Raw genomic sequence first — 15,446 nt, 5'->3', positions numbered from 1 at the left:
GGGGGGGGGGGGGGGAGGGGAGGATGCTGCTCAGGCCTCGGCTGCCAGGGCAACAGTATCTAGGAGACATGGGATGCCGGAGCTTCGTTGTCAGGGCAACAGTATCCATGACACGAGTGGGTTGGAGCCTGGGTATCCGGGGAACTCCATCTAGCTTACAAGAGAGGCTGTAACTTGCTTACCATGGTAACAAAATAGTAGAACATGAGACCCTAACAGCCATACTGCTCAGACCAAGGGTCTGTCTAGTCCGGTGTCCGTCTAGTCCGGTGTCCTGTCCTCTGACAGTGGCCACGGCAAGGTGCTTCAGAGGGAATGAACAGACCAGGTAGCGCCGGGTGCCCTAGAGGGGATGAACGGACCAGGTAGTGCCAAGTGCCCTAGAGGGAATGAACGGACCAGGTCATCAGCAAGTGATCCCTCCCCTGTTGCCAGGGGTGAAAGTAACTTACAGGACTTACTGGTACAGGGGAGTCCTGAGCAGGGGGCGCGGCCTCAATCTGGAGAGGCGGGGCCTTTAAATACCCAGGCCCTTAAAATCAAGATTTAAAGGCCCCGGGGGCTCTGGCTGCGGTACCAGTGGCTGGGAGCCTGGGGCCCTTTAAATCACCCCCAGAGCTACCAGCTGCAGAGGCGGCTGGGAGCCCGGGGTTCAGGGGCGATTTAAAGGGCCCAGGGCTCCGGCCGCCACTACCACGGCGGAGCTCTGGGCCCTTTAAATTGCTGGTGGAGCCCCAGGGGCTCCCAGCTGCCGTGGCTACCCCGGGGCTCGGGCAGAGATTTGAAGGGCCTGGGGCTCCACTGGGGCGCAGGACCATCGGTGGTGGAGTGAACAGTGGCACAAACAACAACAGTGGCCAGAGTGAGTGGCCGGAGTAAGTAGCAAACAGCTGGAGGAACCAGTAAAGTGCCTTTTCCCCTGCCCCTCAATCTCCCAGCATGGCCAGTTAAATCACACCAAAGCACCTCTGAACTGCTGACCAAGGACAAGAACTGTGAGTTGGGTGTGGTGGAGGGAGAAGGGAGGGGCATGTTAAAGGAACATTTGTTTGTTGGATTATTTTAGTGACTTTGCTCCAGAATGTTAGATTTGTGACTGGGAAAGGCATATAAATATGTTTCCTAGTAGGCCAAGAGGTTTAAAATGCATCTTTTGCCAAGGATATTATCTCACATCCTATCTCGAGAGGTCGTTACCTTGGGGAGTTCCTGTACTAAACATTTTTATTATTATAATTAATTTTTACATAAGAACGACCATATGCTCAGACCAGTGGTCCAGCTAGTCCAGTGTCCTGTCTTCTGACAGTGGCTAATGCCAGGTGCCCCAGAGGGAATGAACAGAACAAGTAACCATCAAGTGATCCATCCCCTGTGGTCCACTCCCAGCTTCTGGTAAACAGAGGCTAGGGACCCTCAGAGCATGGTGTTGCATCCCTGCCCATCCTGGCTAATAGCCATTGATGGACCTCTCCTCCATGAACTGATCTAGTTCTTTTTTGAACCGTGCTATAGTCTTGGCCTCACAGCATCCCCTGGGAAAAAGTTCCGCAGGTTGACTGTGCATTGTGTGAAGAAACACTTCCTTTTGTTTGTTTTAAACCTGCTTCCTATTAATTTCATAGGGTGACCCCTGGTTCTTGTGTTAAGGGAAGGGATAAATAACATTTCCTTATTAATTTTCGCCACATCAGTCAAGACTTAATCGACTGCTGTCATATCCCCTCTTAGTCATCTCTTTTCCAAGCTGAAAAGTCCCAGTCTTCTTCATGTCTCCTCAGATGGAATCTGTTCCATACCCGTAATCATTTTAGTTTCCCTTCTCTGTACCTTTTCCAATTTTACTGTATCTTTTTTGAGATTGGGCCACCAGAACTGCATGCAGTATTCAAGATGTGGCCATATCATGGATTTGTATCGTAAAAGAGGAGGAGCTTGGTTTGCCATACCAAACAGCAAAACCTATACCGACAACCTACATGAAAAGGCTGCAAAGCACCTTGCCTCTAGATTGCATGGACATGCAGAAAGTCTTACAAGCCAGTGACTGTCAAAGCCAATTTTAGAAGTACATAATGAGGCTGCTAAGAATGCTGGAAACACAACACAGTATATGCAAACAAACATGTCTGTCTCATCATACTTTCTATTTAAGCAAGAGATACCACACTCTACAAACTGGAGGCCAATGTTAAAGGCATTTTCTCTTGCAAATCCTGAAGTTGGACACTGGTTCCAAACAAGACAGGCAAAGAAATGCTCCCTATCTTTCTGCAAAGTGTCAGAGGGGTAGCCATGTTAGTCTGTATCCACAAAAACAACGAGAAGTCTGGTGGCACCTTAAAGACTAACAGATGCATTTGGGCATAAGCTTTCATGGGTAAAAAAGCCCACTTCTTCAGATGCATGGAGTGAAAATTACAGATACAGGCATAAATATACTGTCACATGAAGAGAAGGGAGTTACCTTACAAGTGGAGAACCAGTGTTGATGGCCAATTTAGTCAGGGTGGATGTGGGCCACTCCCAATAATTGATGAGGAGCTGTCAGTACCAAGTGAGGGGAAAATTGCTTTTGTAGTGAGCCAGCCACTCCCAGTCCCTATTCAAGCCCAAATTAATGGTGTGAAGTTTGCAAATGAATTGTAGCTCTGCAGTTTCTCTTTGAAGTCTGTTTTTGAAGTTTTTTCGTTGAAGGATGGCTACTTTTAAATCTGTTATAGAATGTCCAGGGAGATTGAAGTGTTCTCCTACTGGCTTTTGTATGTTACCATTCCTGATGTCTGATTCGTGTCCATTTATCCTTTTACGTAGAGACTGTCCGATTTGGCCAATGTACATGGCAAAAGGGCATTGCTGGCACATGACGGCATATATCACATTAGTAGATGTGCAGGTGAATGAGTCCCTGATGGTGTGGCTGATGTGGTTGGGTCCTCTGATGTTGTCGCTAGAGTAGATATGGGGACAGAGTAGGCAACGGGGTTTGTTACAGGGATTGGTTCCTGGGTTCGTGTTTCTGCGGTGTGGTGTGTAGTTGCTGGTGAGTATTTTCTTCAGGTTGGGGGGCTGTCTGTAAGCAAGGACTGGCCTGCCTCCCAAGGTCTGTGAGAGTGAGGGATCGTTTTTCAGGATAGGTTGTAGATCGTTGATGATGCGCTGGAGAGGTTTTAGCCGGGAGCTGTACGTGATGGCTAGTGGTGTCCTGTTATTTTCCTTGTTGGGCCTGTCCTGTAGTATGTGACTTCTGGGTACCCATCTCACTCTGTCAATCTGTTTCCTCACTTCCCCAGGTGGATATTGTAGTTTTAAGAATGCTTGATAAAAATCTTGTAGGTGTTTGTCTCTGTTTGAGGGGTTGGAGCAAATGCGGTTGTATCTTAGGGCTTGGCTGTAGACAATGGATCGTGTGATGTGTCCTGGATGGAAACTGGAGGCATGTAGGTAAGTATAGTGGTCAGTAGGTTTCCAGTATAGGGTGGTGTTTATGTGACCATCACTTATTTGCACTGTAGTGTCCAGGAAGTGGATCTCTTGTGTGGACTGGTCCAGGCTGAGGTTGATGGTGGGATGGAAATTGTTGAAATCCAGGTGGAATTCTTCAAGGTCCTCCTTCCTGTGGGTCCATATGATGATGATCTCATCAATGTCTTTGAAAGTCTGGTCTCTACTTCCCGTGATGTAAAGTCTTGTTCCAGGTCCCCTGCATAGTCAACCCTGAGTAGAGGATGAAGGCACTCTGGATGCTGTGCGTCGTTCTGAGCTACATGGTCAAAAACCCCCTTGAAGTACAATAGTCGTCTCTCGGACGGGATTGCACAGTAGGGTGAGGGCTGGTGAGGTTCTGTGTCATAGCCTTCAGGTGATTTGAACGGTGGGTTCCCCCTCCCATGCTCCCCTGTGCAGCAGGGCATGGCCGCTCCCCCGCACCAAGGCATTATAGTCTCCCAGACTCAGCATCTCTCTGCCTCTCCCTGGCCGGAACTCACCAAGCATCGGCAGCAGCAGTGCCCACCGCCTGAGTGCCATGATGGGATGTGCAGAGACCCTGGTTCCCAGGGCCGGAGATTTCACATTCCCGGTCTGGACGGGTCCCAGCATGGGGGGTGGGAAGAGACTTCAGGAAGAAGGAGGGAAGGATGCTGCTCAGGCCTTGGCTACCAGGGCAACAGTATCTAGGAGACACGGGATGCCGGAGCTTCGTTGTCAGGGCAACAGTATCCATGACACAAGTGGGTTGGAGCCTAGGTATCTGGGGAACTCCATCTAGGTTATAAGAGATACTGTAACTTGCTTACCATGGTAACAAAATAATAGAACATAAGACCATAACAGCCATACTGGTCAGAGCAAAGGTCTGTCTAGTCCAGTGTCCTGTCCTCTGACAATGGCCAATGCCAGGTGATTCAGAGGGAATGAACAGAACAGGTAGTTCCAGGTGCTTCAGAGGGATTGACCACACCAGGTAATCATCAGGTTATGCATCCCCTGTTGGCCACTCCCAGCTTCTGGCAAACAGAGGCTAGGGACACCATCCCTGCCCATCCTGGCTAATAGCCATTGATGGACCTACCTTCCTTAAATTTAGTTCTTTTTTTAAACCTGTTAGAGTCTTGGCCTTCAAAGCATCCTCTGGCAAGGAAAGATAGGCTTCCAAAAGGTTCCCCAAGTCTTAATAAATCTAAACCCCTCCTCCGTACACCATTGTCTCATCCACTCTTTGAGACCCTGCAGTTCTGCCTGCCTAACTGGCCCTGCATGTGGAACTGGGAGCATTTCAGAGAATGCCGCCATGGAGGTCGTGGACTTCAGTCTCTTACTTAGCAGCCTAAATTTGGCCTCCAGGACCTCTCTCCTACCCTTCCCTAGGTCATTGGTACCTACATGTACTTCAGCCACTGGCTCCTCCCCCGCACTACACATACATCTGTCTAGATGACTCGAGAGATCCTCAACTTTCGCAGTGCTGAGACCTGTTGTGGGACAGTGTTTCTGTGGAAGAGACTGCCCAGCCTTGCAGGAGTAGTGAGGCTTCCCCACGGAGAGCTGAAATCACTGAGAGCTGGGTGGAACCTCAAGAAGGGCCAGGCTTCGGGAAAATGGCACCTTGGGCAAACTTGTATTTTGGCACCCCTGGACCCATGGGCACAGTGCTCTTGCTCCTGTGGGTGCCCCCCATTCTCCCTGGCCCCTGTGGGCTCCCCACTCTCCCACTGCCCCTAACCCCTACACTGTTCCCCTTTATCCCGACCCCTGCACTCTCCTCCTGTGCTCCTAACCCCTGTATCTCCCTCCTGAACCCCAAAGTCCTGTTCCCCTCTTGCACCCCAAGTCCCTGCACTGTACCCCCTTCACCCCGAACCCTTGAACCCCCCTCCTGCACCCACATATGGAAACTCACCTGGATGCATGGAGCAGCTGGCATTAATGCTCACTCCACCCCTCAAATGCTGCTCCTCCACAGACCCTTAGGGGAGGGCAGGTACAGGGATAAATCTGGGCACACACACCCCACACACACAGCGCTCCCCTGCCAGCCGGGAGCAGTTTCTGACTCTACACTGGTGGAGCTTGGTTTACCAGACCATTCAGCAAAACCAATACCGACAACCTACATGAAAGAATTGCAAAACACCATCCCTCTGGATTGCATGGACATGCAGAAAGCCTTATAAGCCAGTGACTGTCAAAGCCAATTTTAGAAGTACATAATGAGGCTGTTATGAGTGCTGGAGACACAACACAGTGTATGCAAACAAATGTGGCTGTCGCATCATACGTTCTATTTAAGCAAGAGATATCACACTCGACAAACTGGAGGCCAAGGTTAAGTGAATTTTCTATTGCCAATCCTGAAGTTGACAACAAGTTGTCCGAACAAGACAGGCAAATGCTCCCTATCTTTCTGCAAGAAACTCAACTGACTGGTTAGAAGCATGTGATACAACAGTGAAAGACTCAATAGTTGAAAAAGCGAAGAACTCTCTCACCACATTCAAAAAATGAGCACACATGGCTGAGGAATACACCGATGCAGACGGGCATGCAGTATTAAGTCATTGTGAAAGTTATCTTGATGTCAGGGGTAGGCCAATAGATTCATTTCTAGATGGTCAGGTTATAGAAGACACATCGGCTGCATCTGTGACAACACACATCTTAGAACAGTTAAATGCCTGTAAATTGAACCCCAAAGAAAGGGCTGCTTGTGACTCGACTCTGTCCCCCAGACCGCACCACTCTGCGAGGGATGGCGGCTGTAGTGACTTGACTGTTTCCCCCAATCAGTGCCACCCTGCGAGGGAGGGCTGCTGCTGCGACTGGACTCTGTGACCTGGGACGCGCCACCCTACGAGAGAGGCTGGCCACAGTGACTGGACTCTGTGACGTGGGCCATGCCAGCCTTCGAAGGAGGGCAGCCGCAGTGACTTGAGTATGTACCCCAGACCACGCCACCCTGTGAGGGAGGGTGGCCACAGTGACTTGACTGTACCCCAGACCATGCCACCCTGCAACGGATTTCGGCCGCAGTGACTGGACTTTGTGACCCAGGACATGCCACCCTGGTAGGGAGGGCGGCCGCAATGCCTTGACCGTGCCACCCTGAGAGGGAGGGCGGTCGCAGTGACTTGACAACGTGACACCAGGGCACGCCACTCTGCGAGGGAGTGTGGCTGCAGTGAGTTGACTGTGTACGCTGGACCGTACCACCATGCGAAGTAGGATGGCCTCAGTGATTTGACTCTGTCACCCGGGCCAGACTGTCCTGTGAGGGAGGGCGACTGTAGTGACTTGACTGTGTCCCCTGGGCTGCGCCACCCTGCAAGGGAGGGTGGCCACAGTGACTTGACTGTGTCCCCTGGACTGCGCTGCACTGCGAGAGTGGATGGCCTCAATGACTTGACTGTGTACCCCGGAGCGCGCCACACTGCAAGGGAGTGCAGCCGCAGTGACTTGACTGTGTACCCCTGGCTTGCGGCTCTGTGAGAGAGGCTGGCCACAGTGTCTGGACCCAGTTCCCTGGGCCATGCTGCCCTGAGAGGGTGCGTGGCTGCAGTGAGTTGACTGTGTCCCCCGTGCCACGCTGCCCTGAGAGGGAGGGTTGCCTCAGTGAGTTGACTGTTTTCCCTGGGCTGCTCCGCCCCGGGAGTGAGGGCAGCTGCAGTGACTTAAATGTGTCCCCTGGACTGTGCTACTCTGCAATGGAAGGTGGCTGCAGTGACTTGACTCTGTCTCCCGGGCTACTCCTCCCTAGGGTTAAGGGTTGTCAGGTAAACCCAGCCATGGGGCTATAACGCCCCTTCCCCGCCCCAGAGGAGAACAGGTTGTACTTGCGACACTGTCCAATAGACAGGTTTCAAGAATGCTGTAAGGGGTTAGGGTCTTAGCTGGAGTCTTTGTTTCAATTCCCTGCTCTGAAACATGCTTTCTGTGTGACCATGGGCAAATCACTTCACCTCTCTGGGCCCCGTGTGCCAATGGTTAAAATGGTGATTGTAGCCACTGCTTACCTCAGAGGGCTTGTTGTCAGGATCAATACATTAAAGACTGTGAGGTGTTCAGATACTATCATTTTGAGTACCTGTATATAAAGATAAATAGGCTTTTAAAGATCCACATGAGAGTTGGTTGGGTTTTTTCTGCATGAAAAATGTCAATGAAAACATTTATTTTTCATTTTCATGAAAATTCTTCTTTTAACATGTTCAGGATTTGATCAAATCAAAATCTTGAGAAACAAAAAAAAATATTTTTCAGCAAACAAAACTGACAATTTTCATCTGTAGCTGAATTTTTCAGTTTTCAGTTGCAACAATTTTTTTCTGTTTTCAGTCTTTTGACAAAAAAACCCAGACCTTTTCAATTAAAATTCTTTGTTGTGGAAATTCCCATTTGATTTAAGAGCTGTTTTCTCTTGAAGAAATGTTTTGACGTAAAATTTTCAACCTAGTCAAAACTAACTCCTTAAATTCTCTCCGTAAAGCAACAGGCAGCCAGTACAGATCCCAGAGCACTGTTGGAATGTCTTCAGGTTAGAGGGTCTGTTCAACAGACACGCTGCATCAGCTTGTTTCTGCAATGACACAAAGCTTAGTTTATTAATTTAAAAAAAAAAGTTCCTTGAAAAGTGATTCTGTGCAAGAGCATCACAAGCTTCCATGTCGATCCTCTTTCAGTGACCCCAGAACCAATCTCCTCAGTTCACAAGTAGAAAGATCTTTATTTTTCCTGACTGCCAGCCCTGCAAACTCACTGTGGGTTCTCAGAGTCAAGCTGGGTTGATTTTAGCTCTTGCATCACCACCCTTTCAATCTTCTGTGATTGGAACTTAGTTAATGATCCGTTGGCAATGCACCGGCTGAACTAAACTCCAGCTCCCTCTCCTTTCATTCGATTGGTTCTGCAGAGCTACCAGGAGCGAAAAGTAGTAACGACTTGTTTTAATTGGTCAAGTGAGTCGTTCTGCCCAAAGGGTTAGGGACATGAATGGATGGAAAAATTCCCATTGACTTCAATGGACTTTGGATCAGGCCCAAGTTGAGTAAGGAGCCATTTGGACATCGTCACTTTTCATGTATCACTGCAACTTTGATAAAAGAGCTAATAGAGCTTCATTGTGTGCTGGCTCAAGTGCTCTCCAAAGGACCCTACTCCTGTTTCTAGTAGCAGTGAGAGAAGAGAGGAGAAGAGAAGGAAGGAAAGAAGAGAGTAGGAGAGACAGGATGAAAGAAGAATAAGAGGGCAAAGGGATCATCACTTATGCCTATGAACAGCCTGGTGCCTGTTAGAGGAGAACATCAGTGCCTGACACCTTAAACATGCCCTTTAATGTTGCATCCTTGCACTAGAAATGAGGCACATGAGATAATTGCAGATCTCTAGAATTTTCACTAATCCTGGCCTCCTGTTTTACCTTGCCTCCACCGTGTTTCCATTTGAGCAACGTTCTGCCTTTTAATCTGCCATTGCCACTACAGAGTCATTTGAAATGTGGAACCAGACAAGCAAACTTAGTCACAATAAATATTATACAAGGGCCACAGTTCCCATCCAGCCGGGATGGCAAAGCGCTGCGGTGTAAAACATTGATTTTTCACACACAAATGGAGCTCACATTTTATTATTTAATGCTGAAACAAGTGAGGAGAATAAACTATGGGCTAAGAATTGGTCTTTGCAGGATAGAGCTGCATTCCGCTGTGATGGGGGGCAGCGTAAACCTGTCTCTGTGATTTCATTGCTCTCTGAAGAACTCTCCGACCGTGATTGGAATGAAAAGAGAGGTATCTGCAGGAGGTGTCAGAAGAGAAAGGGTATGTGATGGGGAGGAGCTAGGCTGAGTCTGCAGCTAACATCTGCAATGAGGAGTGATGGAGGTGAAGCAAGTGAATGAACAATTTGCTCTAATACAAACAGCCTTGATGTCAGGGGTGCTGGGAAAAGAAATGCAGAATAAGACAGTATGGCCTAAATCCTGACTCGAGTGCCTGTTGCCTGGGTCAGAACTGAGTAAAGATGACAAGAAAATGAAGGAGACGAGAAACCTGTGGGGATTTATGGAGGTTTGTGGGGAAAGGCATGTGGCAGGGTTGGGATTTGAATGCTGCCTAAGGAAACAGGAAGACAATTATGATTATATTGTTATTTGCGGTGCCTCGTGGCCTAGTGGATACCACCCTGTGTGAACAACAATCTGGATTTAGGCAAGGGAGATCGTTCACAAACGCTATTTTCACCCTGAGATGGATTATTGAGAACACCATTGAATTCCAAGGCAGTCTTGCCATCAATTTCATGGACTTTCAAAAGGCATTCGATAGAGTAAACAGAGAAACAACGTGGAAAATTGTGGAACGATATGGAATTCCAGTAAAATTAATTAACATTATGAAGGCATTCTACACCAACTCAAAATGCTGCATTAGAGTGGAAAATGGATTGAGTAAGCCCTTCAGCATCAAGACAGGTGTAAGACAGGGGTGCCTCCTGTCTCCTTTTTTCCTTATGCTAGTCATCGACTATGGATTAAAACAATGCAACAGTGATACATATGGCCTAAAATGGAACAATTCAAGGCTATTTGATCTAGACTTTGCTGATGACATCGCTCTTATCAGTGAAGATGCCAACGGACTACAAAAATGCCCAAACTAAGTAAAAGAAGTAATGGAGAAGATAGGTTTTAGATACAATGCAAAGAAATGTAAACTCATGTTAATGAGGACTATAGGGACAGAAATCAAAACTGAAGAAGAGAAACTGGAGAAGGTGGACAATTTTACATATCTTGGAAGTACCATCAGTCAGGATGGTGCTAATTCCGAGGAAATAAGAAGAAGAATCAGGAAGGCAAACGCTGCATTTGGAAGACTTAAAACCATCTGACAACTCAAAAACATCTCCCGCAAGACAAAACTGAATGTGCAAAAAGCAATTGTTATAGCCATCACAACATATAGCAGTGAGACATGGCAACTTACCAAGAAAGAGATGCAAAAGCTGGACACATTTCATCACAAATATCTTCAGAAGAATATTGGGAATAACATATAGAGGTAGGAAGATGAATGAAGAAGTCAGAAAAATGACTGGACAAGGTACCCTCTCACAAATAATCTACAAAAGAAGACATCAGTGACTGGGACATGTGCTGAGAATGGAAAAATGCTTATCAAATACCACCCTTGAATGGAAGCCAGAAAACACAAGAAGAAAGAGAGGAAGACCGCGAATAACATGGAAATGAACAGTTCTGAATGACATCAAGCACCTCAACATGAAAGGGGAAGATTTGGAGAGAAGGGCAGTTGTCAGGCAAGGATGGCAAATGTGGGTAGCCCAATGTGCAGCAATGCACAGGATGGACTAAGGTCTAAGTGGCCCAAAAGGAGATCAAAGCCCCATTGTGCAGATAAACAGTTGGAGACAGTCCCTGCCCTGAGGCCGGAGCTTGCACTTCAAGACAGGCACAGTAAGTGTTATGATCCCCCTTTCACAGGTGGGAAACCAAGACACAGAAGGGTGAAGTGACTTGTCCAAAGTGACATAGGAAGCCTGTGCCAGATCGGGAACGGAACCTAGATCTACTGAGCACCAGTCTAATGTGGCCACAAGACCAACCTTCCTCTCAACTTGTGTTTTAAAAAAGACCCAGCCCCTTTGAGCTGTCTCTTCTTAGGGCGGTGAATGGCTCAGGGGATCGAACAGTTCCTTAGCTTTTCTCCCCTAGCTTCCCAGTTCAGTTCTAGCCCAGGGGATCAGTTCTACAAGTCCCCTGCACAGAGAATCTCCCTTTGAAATGAACGAGTGTCCCACAGGCAGAGAGCTTGCAGGAAGTGGTCCGAGGTTGGTAGCACCTGGAAGGTGTGACCATGCAGTGGGTAATGAATTGGAGTCCTAGGCCAGTTCTGAATGGACATGAATGTTAACAGCCCAAATGGCCCCTCGTTGGAAGCCTCCTCAAAGAAGCCAGTGAATGGGCTATGGGATTAATTAGAGACGGAGATGGGGCAAGTGGGCACTGCCACGGCCCATACGCAGCTGCAACGGGGGTGTACAAAACTCCAGTCTGGCCAGGGGTAAAGGGGAGAGCCTGTGGGCTCAATTAGCACTGCCCTCTATACATGCTGTAGGTCTTAGGCCTGGAGGGAGGAACTAAAAGGGAAGAACCCAGTCTGGTCGTGGGGCTGGCTGGCAAAAGGAGCAGGTCTCTCTAGCGCTTACTTGGTGAAAGAAATCTGGCTCGACCTAGGAAGCAGTGTTGGCTTGCTGCCTGTCAGAACCTTCCTGAGGGAAGATAGGGCTGAATCAGGGAGTTCAGAGAAGTGTTAACTAGAAAAGACAGATGGAGAGGAAGGGCTGGGCTCAGTCAGGGATACCACAATGGATGTCCCTCCTGTTTGATTTTGTTATATTTTGGAACCCTTGAGGGCTGAGGACCCTGTTGGAGGTGACTGCTAACCATTGATGACCCGCAGGGAAGCTGAGGCAGGGTGAGCAGTGCCATGGTGCCCTGCCAGGGGGTGCTGTGGAGACTGCCACATCAGGGTCCCTCATTCTGCAGTCAGGCAAGCTGCACTTTGCTGTGGAATTGTGCCACAAGAATTTGTTAACTATTTCACTACTGATTGTTTAGGAGAAACACCCAGCAGATGTGTTTATCCCACAATCCCAAACTGCCTTTCAGACCTTTTCAGGTGCCAACGACTTTAGATGCCCAAACCACCAGCCGCCTCCTACTCCCCCCACAACTGTGTCTGTGATGCAGTTATGTGTAATCAATAGAGAAACCCAAAACTTCTGCCACGTTTACTTAGACTGTGAGCTCTTGGGACCTGGGATCATCCATTTGTTCTGTGTTTCCACAATGGGGCCCTGGTGCTGTTGCTATTCAAATAATAGCCATGGTGCAGTGCTCGTTGCCCTACGCATTTCCATATTTATCTCCTCTTGAAAAGAAAACAAAAACCTTTTATAAAAAAATGAAATGAAGATACTGTCAAATGTCCAGCCTGACACACCAGGGACCCAGCCCCAGAGCCATGCTGCACCTGTTGTGTGTGTCACCAGACATCTCTATCTCCAGGGCTGTCCGCTTGGCACCTTTCACCGGCATTAGAGTCATTACGGATTGTTTTTAAAGGTCTTCTAGTTGTGACAAGTTTCTGTTCTGCAGCCCATTTCTGGGGCTGAGGTCCTGTCAGAAGATCACTCAGAGGCTGGGAGCTTTGTGTAGGCTGATCACATTGCCCTGTGGCTAGAACACCAGCCCTGAGGTTAGACCACTTCATTCGAGACCACGGGAAATTCCTCTTAAAATAACAGGAGGCTTGTGGCAATGCTGTTCAGTCAAGGGACAAATTCCAACAGCCAGAGTGGTGTTGGAAGGCCTGGATCCTTTCCTGGGCTCATCCACTCTTACGTGCCTAATTGGTGACAGTCAAATCATCAGGGAGTGATGGTATCTCGCTCAGCTGTATTAGGAATAGACCATGAGCAGCACTCTGCACTGCCATTTGCTCACGTTCTTTGAGATTGATATCAGCCCACTGGAGACTGCTCTTCAGATTATCTTTGAAGCTCTTATGTGGATGACCCTTCTTCCTTTTGCCTTGCCTCAGCAGCCCATACAAGATCTGTTTTGGGAGACAGTGGTCTGCCATTCTGATGACATGTCCGGTCCACGTAAGTTGTGCTCTCAATAGTGTTTCTTCAAAGCTGGTTGCATTTGCTCTCTCAAGGACCTTCATGTCGGTCACTCTGTCCTGCCAGCTAATGCTCATTACTGAGCGAAGGGAGGGCATGTGAAATTGCTCAAGCTGTGTAATGTGACGTCTATAAAGAATCCATGTCTCAGATCCATACAGGAGAGATGTTAGAACCACTGCACTCTAGATCTTCAGTTTGGTGGGGAGACAAATTGGTTAAGGACTTTTGTTTGGAGTTGGCCAAGGGCTTGGCTGGCTTTACTAATTCTGGAGGAAATTTCCTTATCAAGGGAACCATCACTCGAGACAGTGCTGTCCAAACACTAGAACTGATCCACATTTTTCAGCTGTGTGCCTTGGATGAAGATGTCTGGCTTGGGGCATTGGAATGAGGTGCTGCTTGGAACAAGACCTCTGTCTTCCTGAAACTGATGGTGAGGCCAAGGAGCTGGGATACAGTCATTAATTAAGCCTTGCACCCCTGTATGAGTCAACCAACGGAGGGAAAACTGAGGCACACCAGTACAAATGATTTTGCCTGAGGTCACACAGCAAGTCATTAGCAGAGCCAGGAATAGATCCAGGAGGGCTGCTCCCTCCCCTCTCTGTATCTGTCTCTGCTATACCCCCTCCCTCTTGCACAGTTTCATACAGATGCAGTTGAATTTACAAATGTATCCCACATAGGTCAGAAAAATAAGGGTTAAAGGAACACAGTAAGTTTCTCTGAGGTAAAACAGCCTCAGAAATCAATGTTAAGGTTACACCTAAAATACCCAATGGCCGCAGGCATTAAGAAGGATGAGAAATCCCAGTTAGTTAAGGGTTTCAGAGTGGTAGCTGTGTTAGTCTGTCTCAGCAAAAACAATGAGGAGTCCTTGTGGCACCTTAGAGACTAAAAAAATTATTTGGGCATAAGCTTTTGTGGACTAGAACCCACTTCATCAGATGCATGGAGTGGAAAATACAGGAGCAGGTATATATACATGAAAAGATGTGAATTGCCTTACCAAGTATGAGGGTAGTTAAGGCCACTCCTTGTATTCCATGTGCTTTCTGGATCAGACTGTCTGAATGTCTTGCTGTCTGGTAAACTACCCACAGCCGTTAGCATAATTGCTGGCCCTTTCTCTTTGACTCTCCATAGCTCTGAAATTCCTGCTATCCCTGAGTACCCCACCTCTGCTATCCCAGAGTCAACTTGGGTCTCCACCCCTGCCCCAATCCAGCACAACTTACTTCTCAGGAATATTCAGATCGTTTAAAATATATCCGTACCTGTCAAGCTGCTCTGTTCCTAAGCCTGGCTACCTGCCTTTGTTTATGGATGTTGGATATTTTTAACCCAGCCCTCCAATTCGAAATTGTTTCTCTGTTCATACTGCTCCCTACCCATCTCCTGTCCGAGATCAGCGGGAGTGGCAGAGGGCCGCAATCGTCGCCCAGTCGGGGTTCATTGGGCATTGAAACCTAACCTCAGGATAAACGCCATTCCATTCTCTCCACTGGTGCAGTCCCTGGAAGCCTGGATGTGGTAAGCCACCCCAGAGGTGAGTCCACACTCCCTGAGTGTCCAGACACACCAGCTTGCAGCAGCATGGCTGGTGGAATCGCGACTACCTGGGGTCACCAGCTAACTCCCCCATGGAGAAGGGACACAGCTGCTTTAGAGCTCCAACAGCCCAGCGGCCATTGCAGCCCAGAGGAGGAAGCAGCTGTCACTCCTAGCATGCCACAGCCTGAAGGGGTCTGACCCCCGTGGGGCATCCCTGAGTGAAAACTCATTAACGCAGGCTTGGTGCTGTGGGGGAGGATTCAGCCCCTGGGGGTCACACTTAGAGATGGCCTCAGAACAGGTGCTCTGAACTGGACTCCCTGAACTTTGGATTCCCTTCTGGCAACAGCAAAAGCCAACTGATACAGTTTTGCAAAAGCAACCAGCATCATCCTTTGGTTTGCCTGCTTGGCCCATAATGACCCCACTGAGTCTCTCGCCAGCCCCAGAAAAGCCCAGATGAGGTGAGGAAGCTGCAGCTTGAACATGGTGTATGCAATGGATGCTCCCCTCACCCCCGAATAAACAGCATCTGTTTTGAGAGAGCATGCCCCACAGACTGGCAGCATAGTTCTGCAGCTTTCCTTTGGCTTAGTTCACAGCCAGCTCCTCTCTCACCCACCCCTTTCCCTAGCAAACCACAGAGTTGCAAATTACAAGGCCAGCTGGTCATTATCACATTA

Source organism: Natator depressus, chromosome 22 (assembly GCF_965152275.1).
Source record: "Natator depressus isolate rNatDep1 chromosome 22, rNatDep2.hap1, whole genome shotgun sequence".
In the NCBI taxonomy this organism is placed as follows: domain Eukaryota; kingdom Metazoa; phylum Chordata; order Testudines; family Cheloniidae; genus Natator; species Natator depressus.
This window is presented reverse-complemented; position numbering follows the sequence as displayed.